The following is a 12,917-nucleotide window of genomic DNA, read 5'->3' on the forward strand; positions in this document are numbered from 1 at the left end:
GAAAGTCTGAGAGGAAGAGAGTTTGAGAAAAAGGAAGAGAGTAGAGGAAGTGTGAGGGAGAGTCTGAGAGGAAGAGAGTTTGAGAAAAAGGAAGAGAGTAGAGAAAGAGTGAGGGAAAGAGAAAAAGAGTGAGAGAAAGGGAAGAAGAGATGAAAAGTGGGAGAAAGAGAAGAAGAGATAAAAAGTGAACGAAAGAGAGTTTGAGGAAGAGATAGAGAGTGAAAAAGAGTGAGATGAAGAGGAAGAGAGTGAGAGAGGAAGAGACACAGGCAGAGAGAAAGCATGTATGCGGGTGTGGACGTGTACGAGTGTATGTAAGAGAGAAAAAGAGAGAGAGAGAGATGTCTGGTTCTACTGGAAGACCCTTAGGATTACGAGCTCTCTCCAAGCCGACCAACTTGGCCGATGTTTAGCCGGGAGCTAAAAAAATTTGACCAAAGAAAAATTCCAATTTCACCCTCGTCTTACATAGAGTGGAGCGTAATTGGGACGGGCTTTATCTCCCGACTGATTGAAAATGGAAAGAATGCTGGAGGAAAATCCATTTTCTCTTCGTTTCGTTTTATTCATGTAAGTATATTTAAGAAGGGTGGGACCTAGTTCGGGGCGCTGAAATATCAGCGACTTTTCAGAATTTTCTTCTTAACAATCGTAAGATGAACTATTTCAACTTTATATTTAACCCTCTATGGACCCGAGTAGCTTTTAGGTTACATGGTAACATATCGACATTTCACCGCATAATGTTAGATTTTTCACAAGATAGCGTAATACCTCTTGATTAAATAAAGTCTCTGAGATAACCAATAACAATATTGATGACGGTTGGCAGCACTATTAACCTGAAATATATTTAAGAAAAAAATTCAGTCCATAGAGAGTTAAATTATATAGAATTATAATTTCATTGTATTTTAATTAATTATGTTAAATTATTATAAAATTATATTGAGCATATGACACACAGTTTTCTGTTAACAGTAAAGTCTCGCTAACAATGGAACTGCGGAGTATTAATCGTGACTGATGTATATTGTTTTACAACAGTGACAAGATTGAATTTATTTAAACCTTCTACGATTTTTCTTAGTATAATATAATATAATATAATATTCTCTATATAATATAATATAATTTATTATTGTAAGAGCTGTTATATGACTTAATGTCTAATGCATAAATTGCACCAATCGCGTGAAATGGAGATGCTCTGAGTCATCTAAAATAGTCTCAGATTTCAAAGTAAAATGGCGTCGGGTGCATAGGGGTTAATACCTTCCCCGTACAAGGCGTGTTAATTTCCCTATCAAATATTTTCCGAAGTGTTCAGAACTAGGTTCACACAACACGTCGATCGATGATGGATATGAGTGGATAACGTCTAAAGTTTGAACTTGAAGTCTGATGCCATGTCAGCCACGTCACAGTGAACTAACTGTCTTTGGTGAGTTATCTCTGCTTCGCTGAACTCTTGACTTTTCTGTAGATACACTACACACGTTCAGTGTCTACTAGTATACAGGCTAAGTATTTTGAATCATCCATCTAATTATAAATTATTAAGTACCAAAATTGTAGAGCTACAAGGGGGAGGCTAGTGACATTCGCCTTGTTTCAAGTAGTATAATTTTTTAAATTTCGAGATCAGTTTTCTATTTTAAATGGAAAAGTATACTTTGGTCATTACAGATCAAGAGAATATTAAATTTTAAGTAGAAAAGTATAGCTCAATTATAAGTATAGCTCGCCCTGTACACGGTCCAAGGTTCTAAACACAGAATACAAGTGCTAAATACGAATTGCGCGCGAGCTTGATCAAAATCAGCATGTTTGCGGCACGTTTTCCCTGGCGGGAATAGACAGGGACGAACGGTAAGAGTGTACCAACAGGACAAGAAAAGCGACGACCAAGGGATCACCGCAGCAATTCATTTCCCCCTATCTGCTCCGACCGTTTTGCAAATGGTGAAACCGTTGGAAGAAACGGCGATTGCTCGTTGAACGTAATGGAGTGGCGTAGATAAACACGGTACAAGGCGGAACGAGCCGATCCTCCGAGACGAACAATTTTCACTTAGCGCTCCTCTCTAACGCCGTCGCCGCGCGAATTGTTTGTCTTCTACTTCGATCGAGAGTGAGAGGGAGAGAAAGGGGGGAGAACGAGAAAGAAGAGATAGAGAGAGAGAGAGAGAGATAGAGGGGGGAATCTCGAAGGATTCGAGTCGGTCGTGGACGGATACGAAGGACTAGGAAGCCGTTCGAAGCCCCTCTTGAAACGTTGCAGACCCTCGAGGGTCTCGAACACGGGACTCCAGCGACGGGAATCGGTTTTTTCGGGAGAGATTGTTCCCGCTTTAAAAAGGGCGCCGAGTGGATCCACCCTCGGATTTTTCAAATTTTTTTAGCCCCTTTACAAGGTCTCAATTAAACGGATTGATACCGACGGACGTAATCCAGGATCCAAGGAAGCGCGAACCGAAATCAAATTTCCGGCACCCTTAGGAAATGTATGCGACTATAGTTGTAGATTACAGTCGTATATGATTATAGATTAAAGTCGAATATATACGTTGTATCTATACATTAGTATTTTACTATAATCTGTAAATATATATACGTCTGTAATAACTATATATCTATAACTATAATCTATAAATATATGTACAACTGTAATTTATAAATATATAAATAAATAGAGATAAACATATGTACCTATAGATAATAGTTATATATATTTATAGATTAGAGTCATATATTTATAGGTTGTAGTTATAAATAGTTATAGATTCCCGACGTATATATATTTACAGATTATAGTTATATATAGTTATAGATTGCAGTCATGTAGAATGTTTATAGATTATAGTTACATATACTTATAGATTCCAGAGGTTATATATTTACAGATTATAGTCATACATAGTCGCAGATTACAGTAATCTCGAATTGTGTTTCAAGTAGCACGATAATGCAGTAGACTCTCTATTTCGAAAGGACTGTATCCTACAGTGCATGTCCCAATTTCCAAGCCTTTTAAGCCGATCATTGCTTTGCCGAAGCTATCATTAAATACCCTAATTTTCATTTAAAGTACTGAAACCATATTTTTCCATTTTTCAGTCATTCTCGTCATTAGAAATTTTTATCTGCGTGACAAGAATTAATTCTGCATTTACTGTGCTTCTTTCGATATCGTTCCCGATCTGTTTTCCGTTTCTCATCAAAGATCCTTGTTTATCATGTTTATTCACGTGGTAGAACATTTGCAATCACTTCCTTTATGGTTTATCCTACAGCATCGGTGATTGGAACTACCTCGGCGTTTACAATTTCTTATAAGAAAGGAAAATTCATCGGGAGCTTGCATCACAGATTTATCATAACAAATCCTCGTCATATATCTATAAAGTTATTAAACATTTTCAATTGCGACTGCCTCGAATTCTGCTCGGAAACAATGGAACAAAAGAATCGTAAATTAAATAATACACATCAAACATTTCGACTGGATATTCTGCTATCAGACAAAAGTACAGCTTTTCCTGGTATAGCAAATGCATTTTAAAACTATCATAATCCCTTAATCTATTTTTTAACTCATTACCGAGCGCAATTCAAAAGTTAATAAAATTTAAATAATATCTGGATAGAGTTTTTATTTTAAATTTACTTAAACTGTATTTACCATTACTATTTATTTATTTACTTATTTACTAATTTTCAAATGTTGGAAATATTATGTTACAAGCATTATATTATATAAATATGATAAATATTTGTTTTTATAAATATATTCTGTTCCACGATGTTTAGGATTAATACGGAAAGAAAAATGTTCTCGAGCACAATTTGATTCCTTGGCACGTGGTAGGTTTTATATTGTAGAGGAGAAAGAAATACGGGAAAAGGAAAGTACAGACTGGGATATACATAAATTTACGGCGTGTCACTTAAGTTTTGGTCATTAACCCTTTACGCTCAAAGACGAATTAACGCAAGATTTAAAATAGCTTTCCTGGCCCACGATTTTTTCGTTTTATATAGTGGATTTCGTATGACCTGGCATTCTAGATGCATGAAATAATAATATATTATAATAACATACTATAAATAATATATTATAGTAATATACTAAACGTAATAATAAATTATCACAATATACTACAGACGATAATAATATATTGTAACTATTGTACTATACATAACATTACGTTACAACAATATACTATTCATATAATCTAAACTTGATCAATAAAATTACCTTGAAACATGACACAACAATTTTTAACGACGCAAATAGAACAAAAATAATAGAAAACAGAATATCATTCGAATATAACAGGTTATTCCTGGAAGCCTCCATCGCGAATCGGACTCGTCGAAGTATGACAAGGGGCGAACCGTAAAGTCACAGACCCGATCCATTTAGTTTCGAAGAGAAGCTCTTTAAATCTTCGAATTTCCGCGAAATCCTCGAGAAATCCTATCAGAAGCAGAACCGGTGTACCAAGAGGATTAGGTCCGAGCAAGAAGATCTTCCTTGATCTCGCAAATGAAGATTTCCGCGGCTGATCCGCAGGATTCTCGCCAGAACTACAAAACACGTTTGCACCTTGCGATCGCGGTATCGAGAAGAATCGGTGCTTCGATATAAACAACGAAAGATGATAAGAAAATGAACAAAGAGAGAGAGAATTCTCATTGACGAATTACGTAAAAAGATCCGTAACACGGTGGTCGCGAAGCTACAAGTTCCTCGATAAGATAGCGCGCGGACGGATCGGTATGGGGTTGGTGGCTGCGAAACGGGGATGGGTCTATGAAAAGGCGACTGAGAAGGAGAGCGTGGTCATGGAAGCTGTGCGAGAAAGAAGAAACAGTTGAAGAAAAAGAAAGAGAGCAGCAGAGTAAGAGAGGGAGAGAGAGAGCGCCAAACCAGAGAAAGGAAAAAAGGAAAAGAAAAAAGGGTCGATGGAAGAAGAAAAGCCGAGGAAGGGGTTTCCGTGTGCTGGAATGACAACTATAGCCCAGCTGTCGTCATTATGAATTATCTATGTAGGAGTGACGCCTGCGCTTTTAAACACCGCGAGAGGCAAAAGTGAATTTCGCTGACGAATCGACAGACGCGTCCTACTGTTGCAGATCGAACAACAACAACCGTCGCCGCTTACGTAAAATCGCCTTGCCGTTCACCTGGATACACCCTTTTGATTCGTTCGCAGCACCCGTGCGCTCGTTTCCACGTTGGTAGTCGATTAATTTCCAGCAACCTCGGCGAACGCCGACGCAAACCCTGACCATCGAGTCACGCGGCGGAAAAGCCGACGGCTGTCGCAACACGCACGCCGCGCGTGATTCTCGACGGCTCAACGACCGAGCTGGCGACGATCGACGGTGCTCCGACGGAGCCGAGTCGTCCGGAGTGCGCGAACGGCAGAGTGGCAGAGAGACTGCGGTAGAAGAATCGATTCGTTCGAAGAGTCGGCTACCTGACTACTCACCTGGGCAACGATCGCTGCGTCCGTATCGCAACTCAGCTTCGCGGCGTCGCCTCGGCGGGCATATCAAGCAGCTCTTCCGCGTCGAAACTTTGCCCGAAAGGATTGCAGCGGCGAGCGATCTCAGCACGTCGCGGCACACGAGAAGGAACACTCCGCGAACCGATCCTCTATCGCACTGTCGAAGTCCCACTCGATCTCACACCGATCAACAGTCTCCCGTGGCTGGCTGCGCTTGACCCACAAGCTGGAACTCATCTGCCGAAGCTCCGGTGGACACCGCAGCGTCCCAGGTGGCTGGCTCCGCGGAATCGGTCCGGAGATCTCGGACGCGGTTGGCTACCTCCAGGATGAAGAGAGTTAGGTGGGTTCCGATCGGCCGCGGTTGGCGCCATAGGGCCAGGTGCAGAGGGGTCTAGCTGGCTTGCCACGTTGGTTCCGCGTCGGGACGCAGCATCCTCTTCGGGTCGCGTGCACGCAGAAGGCTCCGCAGGGCGGACGATGCTCGCAACACCTCGATCAGGACGTGTCCGGAGCCGGATCCTGGTCGACGGGATATCGACGCGGTTCTGCGAGCGGGGCCGAGCCTGGACGAGAAACGGCGGTCGTCGAGTGCCGTGGGAACTGTCTGCCGTCCATGAAGAGCGTCGCCGGCACGGACGCACCCCGTAGACGGGCCGTGCACGGCGCAAGATCAGCTCCGGTTCGCGCACCCGCGCAGGCGCCGCCTCGTGCGGCCCGATCGCCGCATGAAGGAACGCCGCAACCTCGTTCCGACAGCCTCCGCTATTCCCCAACACCCCCGCCGCACGCTTTACACCCCCCGCCGGCCTGCTCGCTCTCCTATAGCCCTCGCCGGATGCCGAATCTCCTCCGTCTTCCGCGATGAGCACGAGATCTGTCGAAGGCCGAGGCCACGCGACCTCTTCGACGACCCCTTCGCGATCCTTCCTGGTGGCGACCTTCTTCTTTCGCTGCTACTTCTTCTGATTCTTCTCATTTTCTACTGATTCTTCTAATTTTCTACTGACTCTTCTAATTCTCTTCTGATTCACTTCTGATTCACTTTTGATTCACTTCTGATCCTCTTCTGATTCTTCTTCTCGTTTACCTCTTCATCTATAAGCAAGATTGCCTTGACAAAACAAACGGAATCACCAAATTCGAACCGAAATTTAAGTGATTTGTTGGTCAATTAAAAACATAAACAAGACGAAACCCATCCACTATTTACTAAAAAATAGTAATAGTTTGGAGTCTCTTAAATGTTAAATTATTGAGGCTCAGAACTGTTCTCGGAAACGCAGTAAGTGATCTTTGTAGTTCATAGGCAGACAGTAACTAGCTCCAAAACTGTTTCCTTCTTCTTTCGTCTAATAGTCGAACGAAGGTTTGATATTTGTTTTATGTGAAAAGTTTATATCGGTGAAAGGAACTTTGCAGTTTACTTTCCAGCTATTAAGAAAAATCAATTAAATTGCTCAAGTTGCTTTTAGCAGAGAGAAGTTTCGAGGTTCGTAAACGGGGCACAGTAATTGGCTCCTTTAGTCTAGTGTGAGAAAATTTCAGAAAAAATTTCTGCGCCCTTGTGCCTTACGTTCAAATTTAGTAATTATTTTTGATGCTACGATCAGTTTGTGTAGTATCTCTTGATGAAAATATAAATGAATCAGTATAAGTAAATTATTAATTTTATTTACGTTATACAAAATGTATATTATATAGTAAAAGCGTTTCATTTCGTACTAACGACAATAAAATAAAGATATCATGTATATTTTTATGCTTCTTTAATAAATCCATAATACGTAATCAAACCTAACCTCGCTTTGTAAAGACAATATTATTAGAAAAGAAAAACAGAACGAAGATACTGTTAAAAGAAGCATAACAATTGCAACGATAAAATTTAGTAATCACGGATATTTTTATATTTTTTAAATAAATCCAAAAATAGGGTCATTTCTTAGAAGATGTTTCTATTTCAGTGCTGTCATTTATTAGATGCGTAATTAAGCCTAACCTCACTTCGAAGTCAGGATGACAATTAGGATAACAATATTATAAGAAAAGAAAAGCAGATCGGAAATTGAAGGAAGCACAGCAATTGCAAGGAGATACCTGTAAGGTAGAAATAAGGGGCACAGAGAAATCGGAAGACACGGAAATAACAGGCACGGAATTAGGTGCAGTGTCTCAGAAAAGGCACAGAATTATAGTAAAAAACATCTTCCTTGATTCCATTAAAAAACGTTATCAAATTACTAGTTTCTGTCGCGCATAGAAATATTTTTACAAACGGAAATATTTGAAAAATCGAAATATATTGTTTGTACATTAAATGAAAATTCGAGTACGTTGAATTTCAACAAATATATTGAATACAAAAATCAATTTAGCAAATAGCTTTTTTAATACTAATAGTATTAGAAAAGAGGAGGAAAGTAATAAAAGTAGAAATACAAAAATAAAAGTACAAAAGTAAAAATAAAAAAGTATAAATATTGAAGTTCTTCCGATAATTGAATTAAATAATTATAGCAGAATATTTAAAGAGAGTTGCAATGAACAAATGACATTGAAACAAAAATTGACTACTTAAAGGCACGTAAATTCTGACGTCTACCTTATTTTAAACAGTACAGTATAAAGTTGAATCGCATAACATTAACCGACAAATTATAAATTAATAACAATAAGTGCAACGTAATCTACTAATGACGATACAAGGTAATAAATCAGATCACTAAAGCATCAAACGTCAAGCCCCATAATTCAGTCTCGTTCCTGAATGAAATTTGAATTTCGCTCTGTTTTTTCATCAGCGATGGCAAACAATCGCTCAAAAATTCAAGGTAGGGTGTAAATTACCCTTTCGACGCTGTTGCCGTATATCCGTGTCGATCGACTCTCGTTTCGCGGATACGGAGTACAGTGCAAAAATAGTGTGAACACAAATATACATTTCTACCATCGCCGTTCAACAAAAGATGTCTCTATGTTTATCGCCGTGGACGTGTTCGCGCGCACCTGCAATTCTTTAAAAAATTCGTGAAACAATAGGGTTCGCGGCCGGTTTCCTTCGTTTCCTCTTCGCTGAAGCTATTCGCGAAGGAGATCAATTTTTACGCCTATTTTCGCTTTCGAGCGGGTTTCGCAGCCGTTTCTCACTGTCTAAAGATAAATAGAATGATTTTGTGCCAGCGGCTCGGATAACTAAATAACAAGGTGGAAGTCGTACGAAATTTTATGGAAACCGCGGCTCCGCTCACTTCTCGAAATTTCTATAAATACGGTCGCGCACGAGCATCGGCGGTCGGCCGATGACGAGAGACAAGAGGAGCGCTCCGAGGGAGCCGGTCCCTCGCAATTCGTTTCGGCGACGCGTTCCATTCTTCGGAATATTCAATTACCAACGGCGGAAAGGTTGACGGGCAAAGTTCTGTTTATAAATGTTCCGTTGGCACAAAGTGGCTCGCTTGGATTCGACAACGGGGCAAATATACCAGCGGTAATGCGCTTAAAACTGCGATCTCAAAGTCACGAGTCTCCGGAGGAAATTAAAAGGATTCAAAGTGGCCACGGGATGGCGTCTCTCTCTAACTCTCCATTTTCTCTCTTTCTCTCTCTCTCTCTCTCTCTCTCTCTCTCTCTCTAGAGGATATTCATTGAAATGTTAGCTGAACGATGATCTTGACTGTTTCAGTCGAAAGACTCGAATTGATGCTTGAAATCTGCCTCGCGATATCCAATTTGATAAATATGAAATATCGCCTCGTAGTCAAAAATATGTGGACTACATCGTAAATTTGTATTAACAACGAACGGTCGAAATTATTTCCCTGGCACGAAGTTATATCGACGATAAAGAAACTGTCGCGAGCGTGACTGCGAACAAGTTACAAGTTACGTGTAAACTGCGGATTTAACATGTTCGTGATCGCAATAAATTCATTAGAAGATTGTGGGAATATTAGAGGAGTTTATGGGGATATACTAATGAGAATCTTCTTTCTTTTTGTATCGTTCTATCGTCGTTGTAATAATAGTATATGTTATAATATTGTTAACAAGTTAAATTAATAAAGTAAATTAAAATAATGAAGAATTAAATTAAATTAACGAATTGTAATAAGTATTTGTATTATAATAATATTAATAAATTTAGTTAATAAAATATATTTTAAAAGTTTGATTGATTTAAATTAATAAATTACATTATGTTGAGATAATATTACTATTATAATAATAGTAGAAAATGATATATTATGTACAAAATGGCCACAATCATGGTCACCATGAAACGATATTTTTTGTAATTTAATTGTGTTTCAGAGTATTCAATACAACTAATTTTATCTTTGGGTCAGAAACATTATTAAATGTTAGTCAAATATATAAGTAATTATTGTATAAATTACAATATGTGTTATAGCTTCATTGCGAAAAAATTTCAAAAGAAGTTCGACATTGTCGCAATTTTATACTAGAATATACACTTCGCTAGCTTGCCGCTTTTGACGAATATACTCGTCCTAATATAAATTGTTTCTTTATCACGAGTATCCTCGTCGAAGACAGCAAACTGATAAGGAAAAATTATATATTTTGTATTTTAAATATTCTATATATTCTATATGTTCTACATATATTGTACATAATACATATATATATTTTACATTTAAACTGTACATATCCCGAAAGCGTTCGATTTAAGCAAAATGTAATGAAAATCAAATACATACGAAATAATTACAGTAACTTGTACACATTTCTCATCTCGCGCAGTTGACTCGTATAATGTTCCTTTCGGAAGATCGCCCCATCAGGTATCCCGTTCACGTTTAATTACCTACGCCGGCATTCAAATATTTGCATTGTATTTTCGAAAACGTTGAACATAAATCGCAACGAGTTAATGCGAAGAAATAAACCGTAGAAAAAAAAACGGTTCCGCGTGAATGACTCCAGCATCCCGGGATAATTTTACACAGTTCCATTGAATAAACACTGTCCTCGACGTTCGAGAGTCGTCGTCCCTCTCCAGGAGGGGCGAGAGCACTTTTGAGTCAGGTCAGCCTTTTCTGGTGGAAACAGAATATTGAAAATAAACAGGAGCGTTCTCCGCTTAACGAGCTTTTATGTTTCCCATTTAACGGGGATACACATTAATTGAATTCGCGGGTTAAAAGGGGATTAAACGATTCAGGATGAAAAATAATCCGAATTATAGTCGCACGGGAATCGCGATCCTAATGTCTCTCGTCGATAAACTGCGAAACGAAGTTTATGCAAATACATAAATTTAGGTAAACGAGCCGAATTAAAAAAAGCATGCACAATATCTTATTTTGTTTCTAATATCGACAATTTACTATTCGAATAACTCGCGCCGATGTATATTTATTTAAATATAAATCGCAGCAGTCAAAGTCAGACTAGTGTCCAAATACTTTTGGAAATGACTTTTATAACATAATTATTCATGTTTGATATTAAATAATTTGTACAATAATCTATGTAATACTATATAATTTGCATAATAATTTGTATAAGATTAAATAATTTGTATAATAATCTGTTTAATATTAAATAATTTGTATAATAATTTTATTAATATTAAATAATTTGTATAATAATTTTATTAATATTAAATACAAGTTGGGAAGGCGTGGCGAAACTCGGAGACCCCGAGCTTCCCTTTTTCGATCCTCAATGGTTCCTCGCGACCAATTAAAATCGCCAAGCACAGCTGCTATTGGCGACAGCTTATTGACTTCGTTGTTTGTTGTCAGCCGAAGTTCCCCGGTTTCTTGTTCGAGCGTCGAACAACAAAAACAGAGGAGCCGGGATAATCCGATGTCGGGGGCTGGGAAACGAGCTCGAAATATTGGGAACCCGGATTAATTGGGGATATTTCCGCGCTGAATTCGTTAGTGTCGCTATGCCGGACGCGGAATTCGTTAATATACAGCGTGGCGCAGAAATCAGCGCCGCTATCTAGAAAACAAATTAACTTATAAACAATTCTCGATGGTGTAGCGCGGCCCCCGTTACGCTTATAGGAGATTTGCCGGCGACGCGGTATAAATAAAAGGTTCGCAGCAACAATACTGCCCGTTGCAGCAGTCGTAATAACAGACCGGTTGCAGCTGGGAATTACTTGCTTTTACGTATAGAAAATAGAGGCGATGTTGGCCTGCGGATTTTTAAGTCTTTCCGTCTGCAAAATATTAAAGAAAATCGTTGGAATGTTGAAACGAAAGCGAAAATACTTATCGTGGAACGTTTTTCAGGCGGCGTAACATTATTATCGATTTTGTTGTTAATAAGAATTTTTGTTGTTGAATATTAATGTATTGTAGAATAAATTTACCTACTTTCATTTCCATATTTTAATAAGAGGCGATTCAAATTATTTTTCAACGTAATAAAAATGACCGGCAATCATATTTATTAACACTAAATGACCGGTCATTCAGCTACAAACATTTTTATACTTTCACGACATTAGCATTAAACAATATTTATTTTGTCTATTTCATTTATTTCATTCGTCGCGAAAGATATCTAACATTTAAAAAATTATGTAATAATATCTCTATAATAAATACCAATTTATCATATCACAGACTACCAATCAGAGTAACAAGCCGATTTATAAGCTACCGGTCGGTAAACTGTTTAAATCGTATACGAAATAATTATTATTATATAATATATTAAAATCGTTATTTATCCTGCAAATAGTTAATTACTGGCTGCTGCGTGCAATTAATAATTACGCAGCATCCTCCACGCCCGAGATAAAAATTACAATTATGCGGTAAAAATAGGTTGAGTGTCCTCCAGCGAAACCGATTGCGGGACGTAAGGAATTTCTCGTTCAAAGTCCGTCGCAGTCTCGTCGATCCATTTTTTTTTTTCAGGCTTCTCATAACATTTCCCCCTCGAAAGAAGATTTCATATTTCATCCGAGCGTGTTCGCTCCCTTTATCTATTCCGCGAGTCGTCGCAGATAGAAACAAGCTTCCCTCTTTTTGCAGGTGACAGCGCGCTCCCGGAAGACCTGCCTCGAACGTCGTCGCCCCTGTGCGCTGCCATTTTTTTCTCTCTCTCTCTCTCTCTCTCTCTCCTCTCTTATACCCCCTTCGCGGCGGACATCTTGCGTGCTACATCGCGACATCTTGTCTCCTGTATTTCCTGTCTGCCGGTGCTCCCGGAAAAATCCTCCGAGAAAATTGTTCCGCGGCGCGCAACAGATCGAGCAAGAAATTCCGATCCGAAAAAGCACTGGCGCGAGTTCAACCACCGCTGTTCATTCAAATTTCTCGAGATTGTTGCCTTTAGCCTCGTCGCTGTCGCGCCGGGGCCAGGATGTTCTCTGTTTTCTCTTCGAGAGAACGACGTTGTCGCGGG

At 39.1% G+C, this 12,917-nt stretch overlaps 1 protein-coding gene across 1 annotated transcript in view; it reads right to left on the reverse strand.

The window, feature by feature from the left end:
* LOC144471207 (potassium channel subfamily K member 18-like) overlaps nucleotides 1–5,649 on the reverse strand; it is a 40,382-nt gene extending 34,733 nt beyond the window's left edge. The window contains exon 1 of the mRNA XM_078183036.1: nucleotides 5,502–5,649. The gene's annotated coding sequence lies outside the window, so the exon portion shown is untranslated. The remainder of the gene's footprint in view (nucleotides 1–5,501) is intronic.
* Between the last annotated feature and the right edge of the window lie 7,268 nt (nucleotides 5,650–12,917).

The sequence above is a fragment of the Augochlora pura genome, chromosome 6, assembly GCF_028453695.1.
Source record: "Augochlora pura isolate Apur16 chromosome 6, APUR_v2.2.1, whole genome shotgun sequence".
Lineage (NCBI taxonomy): Eukaryota > Metazoa > Arthropoda > Insecta > Hymenoptera > Halictidae > Augochlora > Augochlora pura.